The sequence below is a fragment of the Triticum aestivum genome, chromosome 5B (assembly GCF_018294505.1).
Source record: "Triticum aestivum cultivar Chinese Spring chromosome 5B, IWGSC CS RefSeq v2.1, whole genome shotgun sequence".
Classification (NCBI taxonomy): domain Eukaryota; kingdom Viridiplantae; phylum Streptophyta; class Magnoliopsida; order Poales; family Poaceae; genus Triticum; species Triticum aestivum.
The window spans coordinates 142514972-142530393 of record NC_057807.1 but is presented as its reverse complement, the minus strand read 5'-3'; positions in this window follow the sequence as shown (position 1 = coordinate 142530393).

Sequence of the window (15422 nt, the reverse complement as noted above, 5' to 3'; positions counted from 1 at the left end):
GCGCTTTCCTATTTACTGTCAAGGGTGGCGCTGACGGTGAAAGTACCGCCAGTGTCGTCCTCGTTTGTTGGCATCATCTTCATTGCAGGTGGAGTGGCTTTGGATCTCTTGCCAGCAAAGCTCTCCGGCAAGTCTTTGACGGGTGCGCGACAGTCCGATGAGGTGCACTTCCTGGAATTCTCGCTAGACGTCTTGTCGGGCTTTTTGCTCTTCTTTTTCTTTGCGGGAGTTGGTTCCTTCGTGATTTTTGCCGCAACAACATCCCTGTAAAGTTAATGAACGCATATGAATACATCCTTCTTATCAGAGTTGATGGAAATGACGCCCATTGGCCCTGGCATCTTCAACGTGTTATAGGCATAATGAGATGCTGCCATAAACTTGGCTAGAGCCGAGCGGCCCATAATCCCATTAAATGACAAAGGGATCTTGACAACATCGAAAACCATCTTCTCTGTCATGTAGTTTAGTTCCCTGCCAAATGTCATCGGCAGCATGATCTTCCCCTTGGGCTGGCTTCTCCTTGGGTTGATTCCCTAAAACGTCCCGGTTTTCTCGAGCTCTTCGTCAGGGATTTGTAGCCTCTCGATTACTTCTGGAGAAATCAAGTTCAAGCCGGCCCCACCGTCAACTAACACTTTCGTGACCTTGATGTTGTGTATTGTTTGTGAAACCAACAACGGCAAGCACCTGACCGCAGCTGTGCGATCAGGGTGGTCCTCGGCACCGATAATGATAGGTGTGTGTGACCACTTGAGGGGCTTTTGAGCATCTGCTATCAGTTCCGCTGTGTTGACCTCACGCGCCCAATGTTTAAGTTGGCGGTGGGAGGAATGCAAAGATGCACCCCCGTCAATGCAGATGGCTTCTGTTGCCTTTTGGAATTCCTTCTCACTGGACTCGTCATCGTCTTCCTCTTCACTCTCGTCATCTTCTTCCTTCTTCTCATGGCCCCTGGCAGGTTTCTCCTTTTGCTGACTGGCCTTGCCGTGGCGCCCTCCTCGACCACCGTGGGGCCTTTCTCGCCGGATCCACCAGTACCATCCTGGCCCTTCTCCTTGTCACGCTTCTCATACTCAGGCTTCTGTTTTTAACTAGTTGTTCGACTTGATAGCATTCTTGGAGGTCATGACCCTTGGTATGGCGAATCTTGCAGTATCTCCCGTCAGGCTTGCTAGCCTTCTCGCCCGCCGCAGCTACCTGACAATTAGCGCATGCAGCAACTTCCTTGCCAGAGCTCTCTGTTTTGGTTTTCTTGGTGGAGCTAGAGTTGCCGGACCCTCCCACGGCCATAACCACCTTGCCCTTGCGCTTTCTATTGCGCATATAGCCTTTCTTTTTTGGGGTGGCGGCATCATAGTACTCAGAATCAACCTCAGCACCAGCATCCTCCCCGCGATGCCTTCTCCCCTCCTCAACATGTGTAGAGCTCGTAGACGGTCTTCGGCAATCGTATGTTCATCTTTTCCCGCATCTTACGATTGTGCATGTTCGTGTGGAATGCGGCAATCATAGCTGCAGGATGCACATCTGGTATGATGCGGTGTACACGTCTGAATATTTGTATATATCTGCAAAGATTTTTTCCTACTCTTTGCGGGATCACCTGCAAGTCACTGGGCCGTCCAGGGCCTTTCTAGCCCCCAATGAAGGCACCAACGAACTTGTTGCTCAGATCTGACCACAAAATGGAGTTCTTTGGCAAGTTCATCAACCAAGACCTCACATTGGGTTTGAGTACCAACGGGAAATAGTTGGCAAAGATCTTTCCATCCCTTCCTCCAGCAGCTTGCATGGCAATTGTGTAAATGCCCAAGAATTCTGCCGGGTTCAGCTTGCCATCGTACTTCTCTGGTACTTCTGGCTTTAACGCCCGGACAGAAAACAAGTGGACTTGCCACAGCTCACGTGTGAAAGCAGGGCACCCGACCTTGTAAGGAAGGTACCCGCCAACAACAGGAGCAGGCTCATCAATGAATGGGTCGTTGCACATGTTAGATTGACAGCACGCCTCCCGGCGTTGTCCAATGGTGGTACGGGCTTCTTTTGCTCGCCTTGCTAGCAGCACCTGTCGATGATCTTGCTACATCTGCGTATCTGAAGAAGCCATCGGTGCTTCACCGGGCTCAGCAGTTCATTAGGTTCACTGCGGCTCCTGACCCTGCCGTTGGGGTTGCTACCGTGGACGCGACTGCACCATTGGCGCACCGCCTACAACATGTCCATCAGTTTGAGCTACTGGTGTTGTTTGTGGACACCGTGAAGGCTCCGCCAGCTAGGATTTGTTTACGTCTGCAAATCCAATCAAACTTTGGATAGTGGCTCTCTACTCATCTATCTTGTCCGCCATTGGAGGGATTCAATAGCATTTGGGCTCGCGCCATCTCCTCTGTTGCCATTGAAGGCATGTCGAGAGCCAATAATGCGACGTCGCTCGACTGCTGGCAGAGCCATCAGGAGCTGTCGGATTCAGGGCTCTATAGACCCAAGAAAGGTTTGAACTCTGGGGCGTGTGCGAAGAACTCGACCTCTCCAGTCAGCCAACTCGCTGCTCTCACGGCCTAGATCAATGAATAGGAAAGGAAATGGGCATGGCAGGTTACCCAGGTTCGGGCCTCCTTGTGGTGTAAAACCATACTCCTACTTTGTGGTGGATTATCCTCGCGGGGGCTGAGGATGAACTAGTATAGGGAAGAATAGCCTCACGTGGTCTGCTCTAGGAGTGGAAATGAGCTCAAGGGATTCGACCTCCGGGGATCCGATCCCCTGCTATGGTGGTGGCTAGGCTATACTTATAGTGGCCTCGGTCATCTTCCCAAAACTTAGGCGGGAAGGGATCCCACAATGGCCAATTTTGAAGGGGGACAAGTAGTACATCTTATCCTGACGAAAGGTGGTCTTTGCCTGTAAAGCTTCTGGTCGTGACGTCATGGTGGGCTCGGTGATGACATTCATCCTGCCGTGCTGGCAGTCTTGGTCTTGTTGCACGTAAACAGTAACCTTTGGTTGATTCTCTAGACTCTACGCATGTGCTTGCCTCCTTAGCACCAAAGAGGAAACCTGCCGCTCTGTGCCTGGCCTTGGTCCTCATGGTTGGCATCACCTCAACCTCATGAGGTGAGCGCTTGCATAGGAATCTCCGCTCCTCGGGAGGCCGCCTGGGTAGGCCGCTCCTTCAGGAGGTCTTGGTGTCATCCGCCTTGCGAGGCTTGGCCCCTTGTGAGGGTCTTGTATTGTTGATCCTAAAGATGGGCCGTACCAGGCCATCGATGGAGCCATGCCGTGGGCCGCATGCAGGAAAGTCTGGGTATTGTCAGATTCAGGGGCTCCGTAGATCCAAAAAAGGTTCGAACTCAGGGGCGTGTGTGAAGAACTCAACCTCTCAAGCCTATCGATCCGCTGCTCTCACGACCAAGCCCAATGAACAAGAAGAACAACCTCAGGAGGCGTGTTCTTGTGATGAGCTCTTGGGGATTCGATGAGCTGATCACCGAAGTGTTCTACGCTGGTGGCTAGGCTATATTTATAGTGTCCTGGGTCCTCTTCCTCCAAAACTTAGGCGGCAAGGGATCCCAACCAAATTTGGAAGGGGACAAGAAGTACATTGATCCTGACAAAAGGTGGTCTTCGCCTGCAAAGCTTCTGATCATGACGTCATGGTGGGCTCGGCGATGACATCCGTCCTGCCGTTCTGGCGGTCTTGGTCTCGTTGCACGCAAATAGAAACCTTTGGATGATTCCTTGGGACTCCGCACCTATGCTTGCCTCCTTTGCACCAAAGAGGAAACCTACTGCTCTGCGACCGCTGACGCATGCCTAGCCTTCGTCATCATGGCTGATGTCATTTCAGCCACGTGAGGCTGGGTCTTGCATAGAAAGCTCCGCTCTGTCAGGAGGCCACCTGAGGAAGCCGCTCCCTCAGGAGGTCTTGATTTCGCCCGCCTCGGGAGGCTTGGCCCCTCGTGAGGGTCTTGTCTTGCCGTAGTCGAAGCTGGGCCATACAAGGCCATCAATGGAGACGTCGTGGGCCATAGGCAGACAAGTCTGGTTACCCTGGTTCCCAAAACACCGACAGAAGCCCCTGGGCCCAAGGCGCGCTCGCACTTGGCTTCGAGGCAAAGCTAAAGGGCAAGTGCCGAGCACTTTGGGCCCCAATCGCCCGCGGAGCGAGCCAACGCGTGGCGCTTGATGGGACGTGGGTGTCTCCGCTTCCCCACGTTGCCTCGGCAACTGGCGTGGCTTGACAAAAAGGAAAACTCCCGCAGCCGAGCTTTCATTGCCTTTGCTTCGCCTTGCTTCAGATCTCATCCATCTCCTGTCGAGGGCTCCTCCAGATCCACCAATTCCTCGCTCCCAAGCTCCTCGCCAATGACAGGGAAGAAGACGAAGCTTGTTTGTGTGGCCACGCCTGATGATCCACAAGTATAGGGGATCTATTGTAGTCCTTTCGATTAGTAAGAGTGTCAAACCCAACGAGGAGCAGAAGGAAATGACAAGCGGGTTTCAGTAAGGTATTCTCTACAAGCACTAAAATTGTAGGTAACAGATAGTTTTGTGATAAGATAATTTGTAATGGGTAACAAGCAATGAAAGTAAATAAAGTGCAGCAAGGTGGCCCAATCCTTTTTGTAGCAAAGGACAAGCCTGGACAATTTCTTATAATGAGAAAAGCGCCTCCCGAGGACACATGGGAATTATCGTCGAGCTAGTTTTCATCACGCTCATATGATTCGCGTTCGATACTTTGATAATTTGATATGTGGGTGGACCGGTGCTTGGGTACTGCCCTTACTTGGACAAGCATCCCACTTATGATTAACCCCTATTGCAAGCATCCGCAACTACAAAAGAAGTATTAAGGTAAACCTAACCACAGCATTAGACATATGGATCCAAATCAGCCCCTTACGAAGCAACGCATAAACTAGGGTTTAAGCTTCTGTCACTCTAGCAACCCATCATCTACTTATTACTTCCCAATGCCTTCCTCTAGGCCCAAATAATGGTGAAGTGTCATGTAGTCGACGTTCACATAACACCACTAGAGGAGAGACAACATACATCTCATCAAAATATCGAATGAATACCAAATTCACATGACTACTAATAGCAAGACTTCACCCATGTCCTTAGGAACAAACATAACTACTCACAAAATATATTCATGTTCATGATTAGAGGAGTATTAATATGCATTAAGGATCTGAACATATGATCTTCCACCAAGTAAACCAATTAGCATCAACTACAAGGAGTAATCAACACTACTAGCAACCCACAGGTACCAATTTGTGGTTTTGATACAAGATTGGATACAAGAGATGAACTAGGGTTTTGAGAGGGGATGGTGCTGGTGAAGATGTTGATGGAGATTGACCCCCTCCCGATGAGAGGATCGTTGGTGATGACGATGGTGATGATTTCCCCTCCTGGAGGGAGTTTCCCCGGCAGAACAGCTCCGTCGGAGCCCTAGATTGGTTCCGCCTCGTGGCGGCGGAGTTTCGTCCCGTAAGCTTGCTTATGATTTTTTTTCCAGGGTAAAAGCCTTCATATAGCAGAAGATGGGCACCGGAGAGCCACCAGGGGGCCCAGGAGACAGGGGGCGCGCCCAGTATGGGTGGGCGCGCCCCCACTCTCCTGGCCAGGGTGTGGGCCCCCTCTGGTGTTTTCTTCACTCAATAATTCTTATTAATTCCAAAAGTAACTTTCGTGGAGTTTCAGGATTTTTGGAGCTGTGCAGAATAGGTTTCCAATATTTGCTCCTTCTCCATCCAGAATTCCAGCTGCCGGCATTCCCCCTCTTCATGGTAAACCTTGTAAAATAAGAGAGAATAGCCATAAGTATTGAGATATAATGTGTAATAACAGCCCATAATGCAATAAATATTGATATAAAAGCATGATGCAAAATGGACGTATCAACTCCCCCAAGCTTAGACCTCGCTTGTCCTCAAGCGAAAGCCGAAATCGAAAAATATGTCCACATGTTTAGAGATAGAGGTGTCGATAAAAATAAAATACGGACATGAGGGCATCATGATCATTCTTATAACAGCAACATATATAGATTTTTGTCATATGATTTCTTATGCTCAAGTAACAATCAATTCACAATGTCAAGTATGGTTCAGAACTTCACTGAGAACTAACAAACTATAATCTCAGTCATTGAAGCAATTGCAATTTATCATAACATCAGAAAGAGTCAAGAATAGAGCTTTTCAGCAAGTCCACATACTCAACTATCATATAGTCTTCTACAATTGCTAATACTCATGCAATACTTGTGGTTATGGAGTTTCAACCGGACAATGAGAAAGATAGGGGCTTATTGTGTTGCCTCCCAATGTATTCACCATTGAGTGATGTCAACAATAATAGCTCATGCTAACTTACATCCAATTGGATATATATATTAGGATCTTTCCAACACGAGGTGCTTGCGAAAGGATAAAATGAAAAAGGGAAAGGTGAAGATCACCTTGACTCTTGCATAAAGTAAAAACATAAAGTAAAAGATAGGCCCTTCGTAGAGGGAAGCCGAGGTTGTCATGTGCTTTTAGGGTTGGATGCACAAAATCTTAATGCAAAAGAACGTCACTTTGTATTGCCACTTGTGATATGAACCTTTATTATGCAGTCCGATGCTTTTATTACTTCCATATTACACGATCGTATAAAGCTTATTTTCTTCGCACTAATAAGTCATACATATTTAGAGAGCAATTTTTATTGCTTGCAACATGACAACTTACTTGAAGGATCTTACTCAATCCATAGGTAGGTATGGTGGACTCTCATGGCAAAAACTGGGTTTAAGGATATTTGGAAGCACAAGTAGTATCTCTACTTGGTGCAAGGAATTTGGCTAGCATGAGGGGGAAAGGCAAGCTCAACATGTTGGGAAGATCGATAACAATATACTTTAACTGAGATGTGAGAAAACGTAAACCATTACGTTGTCTTCCTTGTCCAACATCAACTCTTTTAGCATGTCATACTTAATGAGTGCTCACAATCATAAAAGATTTCCAAGATAGAATATTTATATGTGAAAACCTCTCTTTCCTTATTACTTCCTATTAATTGCAACGATGACCAAAACTATGTTTGTCAACTCTCAACAACTTTTATGCCTCATACTTTTTATATGTGAAGTCATTACTATCCATAAGATCAATATGAACTCTTTTATTCTTTTTATTCTTTCTACTTCCTCAAGATCATAGCAAGATAGCAAAGCCCTTGACTCAACACTAATCTTTATTATAGATAGCTCACAGACACGATTACATAAAGAGATCACAAAGCAAAACTCAAAACTAATTCATACCAAAACTTCAATCGACTAGATCAAGATACTACTAAAAGGATCGAACTAAGTAAAACGGTAAAGATAGGAGTGTGATGGTGATACGATACTGGGGCACCTCCCCCAAGCTTGGCAGTTGCCAAGGGGAGTGCCCATACCCATGTAATTATGTCTCCTTCTTCAGAGTTGGTGTTGTGATCTTCTTGGAGATGATGCCCCTCAGGATACGATTCTCCTCCTCGAGATTATTGACTAGTCGTTTGAGGTCCATAATTTCTTTGCGGAGCTTGCCCCGTAACGGCTAAAGCTCCCTTTACCCAAGGATGCTGCATAGCTTCTGGAGAACAAGTGACCCTCTTTTTCATGTTTTCATAAGAAAGAAATTTAACGTTGGAAGGGATGACCGAATTTGGAATAGCCGAGCTATGTAGTTCCCCCATCATGAATCCTGCTTGGGAAGCGAGAGGTAACTTCTTGATCTTCCTCCATGGCATCTATCCTTTTCAAGTCGGCCTCCATCTCATCCTCCGTTGATGGTCCAAAGTGGTAAGCATCACTATTTGCTCCTGGACCTGGTTACGGGTGAGACACCCGACTCTTCCTGATTGACTCTTGAGAAGACATCTTGCTCTTAATCTGTAACAGAAATAGCTCGAAACGAAAACAGAGAATATTTGCGTGATATGGTGGTCAAAACCTTCGGGAGATTATATAATGAATTTTTATCGACCAAAATACGTAACGTGCAAGAAAACGGAGTCCAGGAGGCACACGAGGTGGCCACGAGACAGGGGGGCACGCCCAGGAAGGGTGGGCGCGCCCTCCACCCTCATGGAGGCCTCGTGTCCTTCCCGGATTACTTGTTGCTTTCCAAAATTCTTAAATTTTCCAAAACGGAGAAAAATTGCCATTAGAATTGTTTTGGAGTCGGTTTACTTACCGTACCACATACCTATTCCTTTTCGGAGTCTGAAATGTTCTGGAAAGTGTCCCTTATGTATTCCTCCGGGGTTACAGTTTCAATAATATTAGTTTCAACATTGATAGGATTACCTGAAATATAATGTTTGATTCTTTGACCGTTCACCACCCTCGGACTTGTGCCTTCGAAGCTGTTGATTTTTATGGCACCGGAACGATACACCTCCTCGATAACGTAAGTACCTTCCCATTTAGAGAGAAGTTTTCCTGAAAAAAATCTTAAACGAGAGTTGAATAGCAACACATAATCACCTACGTTAAATTCTCGGTTTTGTATTCTTTTGTCATGCCATCTTTTAACTTTTTCTTTGAACAGCTTGGCATTCTCATAGGCTTGGGTTATCCATTCATCAAGTGAGCTAATATCAAATAACCTCTTCTCCTCAGCAAATTTGAAGTCATAGTTGAGCTCTTTAATAGCCCAATATGCTTTATGTTCAAGTTCAAGAGGTAAGTGACATGCTTTTCCATAAACCATCTTATACGGAGACATACCCATAGGATTTTTATATGCAGTTCTATAGGCCCATAATGCATCATCAAGTTTCTTGGACCAATTTTTTCTAGATCTATTCACAGTCTTTTGCAAAATTAATTTGAGATCTCTATTGCTCAACTCTACTTGACCACTAGACTGCGGGTGATAAGGAGATGTGATTCTATTATTGACATCATACTTAGCAAGCATCTTACGGAAAGCACCATGAATAAAATGTGAACCACCATCAGTCATAAGATATCTAAGGACTCCAAACCTCGGAAAATAACTTCTTTAAGCATCTTAATAGAGGTGTTATGATTAGCACTACTAGTTGGAATAGCTTCTACCCACTTAGTAACGTAATCAACAGCAACTAAAATATGTGTGTATCCATTAGAGGCAGGAAAAGGTCCCATATAATCAAAGCCCCAAACATCAAATGGTTCAATAACAAGAGAATAATTCATAGGCATTTCTTGACGTCTACTAATATTACCTATTCTTTGACATTCATCACAAGACAAGACAAACTTACGAGCATCTTTGAAGAGAGTAGACCAATAAAAACCGAATTGCAATACCTTATGTGTAGTTCTATCTCCAGCGTGGTGTCCTCCATATGGTTCGGAGTGGCACTTGCGTAGGATCTGTTCCTATTCATGCTCATGTACACAACTTCTAATAACACCATCTACTCCTTCTTTATAAAGGTGTGGGTCATCCCAGAAGTAATGTCTTAAATCATAAAAGAACTTTTTCTTTTGCTGGTATGTGAAACTAGGTGGTATAAATTTAGCAACAATGTAATTAGCATAATCAGCATACCAAGGAGCAGTACGAGAAGCATTAATGACTGCTAATTGTTCATCGGGAAAGCTATCATCAATAGGTAGTGGGTCATCAAGAACATTCTCTAACCTAGACAAGTTGTCTGCAATAGGGTTCTCAGCTCCCTTTCTATCAATAATATGCAAATCAAATTCTTGGAGCAAGAGAACCCATCTAATAAGTCTAGGCTTAGCATCTTTCTTTTCCATAAGATATTTAATAGCAGCATGATACGTGTGAATAGTAACTTTGGAATCAACAATATAAGGTCTAAACTTATCACATGCAAATATGACTGCTAAAAACTCTTTTTCAGTAGTAGCATAATTTCTCTGGGCAGTATCAATAATTTTACTAGCATACTGGATAACATTTAATTTCTTATCAACTCTTTGCCCTAGAACAGCACCTACAGCATAATCACTAGCATCACACATAATTTCAAAAGGTAAATTCCAATCAGGTGGCTGAACAATAGGTGCAGTGATCAAAGCTTTCTTAAGTATTTCAAATGCTTCTACACAATCATCATCAAAGACAAAAGGAATATCTTTTTGTAATATATTAGTCAGAGGCCTAGAGATTTTAGAAAAGTCCTTAATGAACCTCCTATAAAAATCGGCGTGACCAAGGAAACTTCTTATACCTTTTATGTCCTTGGGACATGGCATCTTTTCAATAACATCAACTTTAGCTTTATCAACTTCGATGCCTCTCTCGGAAATCTTATACCCCAAGACAATGCCTTCATTAACCATAAAGTGGCACTTCTCGCAATTCAAGACGAGACTAGTGTCTTCGCATCTCTGCAAAACTCAATCAAGGTTGCTCAAGCAATCATCAGAAGAGGATCCATAAATGGAGAAATCATCCATGAATACCTCACAAAATCTTTTCACAAAAGTTAGAGAATATAGCCATCATGCATCTTTGAAAGGTAGCAGGTGCATTACATAAACCAAAAGGCATACGTCTACAAGCAAAAGTACCGAAAGGGCAAGTAAAAGTAGTTTTTGATTGATCCTCCGCTGACACAGGTATTTGAGAGAAACCAGAATAACCATCTCGAAAGCAGAAATTTGTATGTTTGGATAGTCTTTCTAGCATTTGATCAATAAAAGGTAAAGGGTAATGATCTTTCTTAGTAGCTTTATTTAATTTACGGAAATCAATTACCAGCCTATAACTTGTAATAATTCTTTGCGGGATCAATTCATCTTTATCATTAGGAACGACAGTAATACCTCCCTTCTTAGGTACGCAATGTATAGGGCTTACCCAATCACTATCAGCAACGGGATAAATTATACCTGCCTCAAGGAGCTTTAGTATCTCCTTTCTTACCACTTCTTTCATCTTAGGATTTAACCGTCATTGACGATCTCTAACTGGTTTGGCATATTTCTCTGCTTTAATTTTGTGTTGGCATAGGGTGGGACTAATGCCCTTAATATCATCTAGAGAATATCCAATAGCAGCACGGTGCTTCTTCAGAGTTTTCAGTAATCTTTCTTCTTCTTGCTCTGAAAGGTTAGCACTAATAATAACAGGATATATTTTCTTTTCATCAAGATAAGCATATTTAAGATTATCAGGTAATGGTTTGAGATCAAACACGGGATCACCCTTGGGTGGAGGGGGGTCCCCTAGGATTTCAACAGGTAAGTTGTGTTTCAGAATAGGACCCTGTTGAAGGAATACTTTATCTATTTCCCTTCTTTCATCCATAAACATATCATTTTCATGGTCTAGCAAATATTGTTCTAACGGATCAGTAGGAGGCACAGCAATAGAAGCAAGACCAATAATCTCATCCTTACTAGGTGATTCTTTATCACGGGGTTGTCTATGAAACTTAGAAAAATTAAATTCATGAGTCATATCCCCTAAGCCAATTGTAACAATACCTTTTTCACAATCAATCCTAGCACTAACATATTCAAGAAGGGTCTACCAAATATAATGGGACAAAAATCATCTCATGGGGAACCAAGAACAAGAAAATCAACGGGATATTTAAGCTTCCCACAACAAGACTTCAACATCTCTAACAATCCCAACTGGTTTAATGGTGTCCCTATTGGCAAGCTTAATAGTAACGCCAATATCTTCTATTTCAGTGGGTGCAATGTCATGCATAATTTCTTTATATAAGTCATAGGGTATTGCACTAGCACTAGCACCCATATCACATAAGCCATGATAATAATGATCTCCTATTTTAATAGAAATAACAGGCATGCCTACAACAGGTCTATGTATCTTAGCATCTGATCTAGCAATATTAGCAACCTGCTCACAGAAGTAAATAACATGCCCATCTAAATTATCATCCAAGAGATCTTTAACCATAGCAATACTAGGTTCAACTTTGATTTTCTCAGGAGGTGTATAAGTTCTAGTATTACTCTTACGAACAACAGTTGAAGTTTTAGCATGATCCTTTATCCTAACAGGAAAAGGAGGTTTCTCAACATAAGTAGTAGGGACAATAGGATCATCATAAGTGATAGTCTTTTCTTCAACTGTAATAGGTGCAACTACTTTTACTTCAATGGGAGGATTATATTTAAACCACTTCTCCTTAGGGAGATCAACGTGAGTAGCAAAAGATTCACAAAAAGCAGCTACTATCTCAGAGTCAAGTCCATACTTAGCGCTGAATCCATGAAAAGCATCGGTATCAATAAAAGATTTAACGCAATCAAACTTAGGTGTTATACCTGACTCCTTACCATCGTCGGAACCCCAATCTTCAGAGTTACGTTTAATTCTTTCCAATAAATCCCACTTGAATTCAGTAGTCTTCAGCATATAAGAACCAGCAGAGGAAGTATCGAGCATGGTGCGATCATTGAGAGAAAGCTGAGCATAAAAAATTTGAATAATCATTTCTCTTGAGAGCTCATGATTGGGGCATGAATATAACATTGACTTAAGCCTCCCCCAAGCTTGAGCGATGCTTTCTCCTTCGCGAGGCCAGAAATTATATATGTAATTACGATCACGATGAACAAGATGCATAGGATAGAATTTCTGGTGAAATTCCAACTTCAATCGTTTATAGTTCCAAGATCCCGTATCATCACATAGCCTATACCATGTCAATGCATCTCCCTTCAAAGATAAAGGGAAGACCTTCCTTTTGACAACATCATCGGGAATACCTGCAAGCTTAAATAATCCACAAACTTCATCCATAAAGATAAGGTGTAAATTGGGATGCAATGTTCCATCTCCTGCAAAGGGATTAGCTAGCAGTATCTCTATCATACCCGAAGGAACCTCAAAGTAAATATTTTCAGTAGGTTCAGTAGGTTGAGGAGAACCTCTTTGCTCTACTAGTCGGGGTGAAGATACCCCGAACAAGCCCCTCAAAGGATTAGTTTCCATAGTAACAAGTGACAGAAAATTTCAGCACACTATATAAATGTTTCCTTACCAAGTTCCACTCACCAAAGGCGCTACACTCCCCGACAACGGCGCCAGAAAAGAGTCTTGATGACCCACAAGTATAGGGAATCTATCGTAGTCCTTTCGATAAGTAAGAGTGTCGAACCCAACGAGGAGCAGAAGGAAATGACAAGCGGTTTTCAGTAAGGTATTCTCTGCAAGCACTGAAATTGTAGGTAACAGATAGTTTTGTGATAAGATAAATTGTAACGGGTAACAAGCAATGAAAGTAAATAAAGTGCAGCAAGGTGGCCCAATCCTTTTTGTAGCGAAGGACAAGCCTGGACAATTTCTTATAATCAGAAAAGCACTCCCGAGGACACATGGGAATTATCGTCAAGCTAGTTTTCATCACGCTCATATGATTCACGTTCGGTACTTTGATAATTTGATATGTGGGTGGACCGGTGCTTGGGTACTGCCCTTACTTGGACAAGCATCCCACTTATCATTAACCCCTACTGCAAGCATCCGCAACTACAAAAGAAGTATTAAGGTAAACCTAACTGAGGGAGTCCTGGACTAGGGGGTGTCCGGATAGCCGAACTATCATCATTGGCCGGACTCCAAGACTACGAAGATACAAGATTGAAGACTTCGTCCCGTGTTCGGATGGGACTTTCCTTGGCGTGGAAGGCAAGCTTGGCAATATGGATATGTAGATCTCCTACCATTGTAACCGACTCTGTGTAACCCTAGCCCTCTCCGGTGTCTATATAAACCGGAGGGTTTTAGTCCGTAGGACGAACAACAATCATACCATAGGCTAGCTTCTAGGGTTTAGCCTCCTTGATCTCGTGGTAGATCTACTCTTGTACTACCCATATCATCAATATCAATCAAGCAGGAGTAGGGTTTTACCTCCATCGAGAGGGCCCGAACCTGGGTAAAAACATCGTGTCCCTTGTCTCATGTTACCATCCGCCTAGACGCACAGTTCGGGACCCCCTACCCGAGATCCGCCGGTTTTGACACTGACATTGGTGCTTTCATTGAGAGTTCCTCTGTGTCGTCGCCCATAGGCCCGATGGCTCCTTCGATCATCAGCAACAACGTGGTCCAGGGTGAGACTTTTCTCCCGAGACAGATCTTTGTATTCAGCGGCTTTGCACTGCGGGCCAATTCGCTTGGCCATCTGGAGCAGATCGAAAGCTACGCCCCTGGCCATCAGGTCAGATTCGGAAGTTTGAACTATGCGACCGACATCCGCGGAGACTTGATCTTTGACGGATTCGAGCCACAGCCGAGCGCGCCCCACTGTCATGATGGGCATGATTTAGCTCTGCTGCCGGACAGTGGCCTGGAGGCCGCACAAGAGTCCGCTCCGACCCTTAACTCGGACCCGACTGCGCCGATCGAGGATGGGTGGCTAGACACCGCCTCGGGGGCTGCTACCTCTACGGCGATGGAGCCGAATACCGACCCTATCCCTTGTGGAGCTCGTGACTCCGAGGTTCCGGACTCCTCGCCGGACTCCGAACCTCCCGCGCCCCTACCAATCGAATCCGATCGGGCGCCGATCATGGAGTTCACCGCTGTGGACATCTTTCAGCACTCTCCTTTTGGCGATATCCTGAATTCGCTAAAGTATCTCTCTTTATCAGGAGAGCCCTGGCCGGATTACGGTCAGGACGGTTGGGATGCGGACGACGAAGAAATTCAAAGCCAACCCACCACCCACTTTGTAGCCATTGTCGACGACTTAACCGACATGCTAGACTTCGACTCCGAAGACATCGACGGTATGGACGACGATGCCGGAGACGACCAAGAACCAGCACCTACGGGGCACTAGAAAGCCACATCGTCATACGACATATACATGGTGGACATCCCAAAGGATGGGAATGGCGACGGAACAACGGAGGATGACCCCTCCAAGAAACAGCCTAAGCATCGGCATCAGCGGCGCCGATCTAAATCCCGCCACAGCAAAAATGGAGACTCCGGCTCCGGAGACAATAAAACCCCGGACAGTGCCGAAGACAACCCCCTCCAGCAAGATTCAGCACAGGAAGATGGAGAAGCCAACCCTCGTGACAGAGCGGCAGAGAAAGAGGTAGAGGACGATAATTACATGCCTCCCTCTGAAGACGAGGCAAGCCTCGACGACGACAAATTTGTCGTACCTGAGGATCCCGTCGAACAAGAGCGTTTCAAACGCAGGCTTATGGCCACGGCAAGCAGCCTCAAGAAAAAGCAGCAACAGCTTAGAGCTGATCAAGATCTTCTAGCCGACAGATGGACTGAAGTCCTTGCGGCCGAAGAGTATGAACTCGAACGCCCCTCCAAAAGCTACCCCAAACGCAAACTGCTGCCCCGGTTAGAGGAGGAAGCATATAAACCTACATCACCAGCGCACTACAC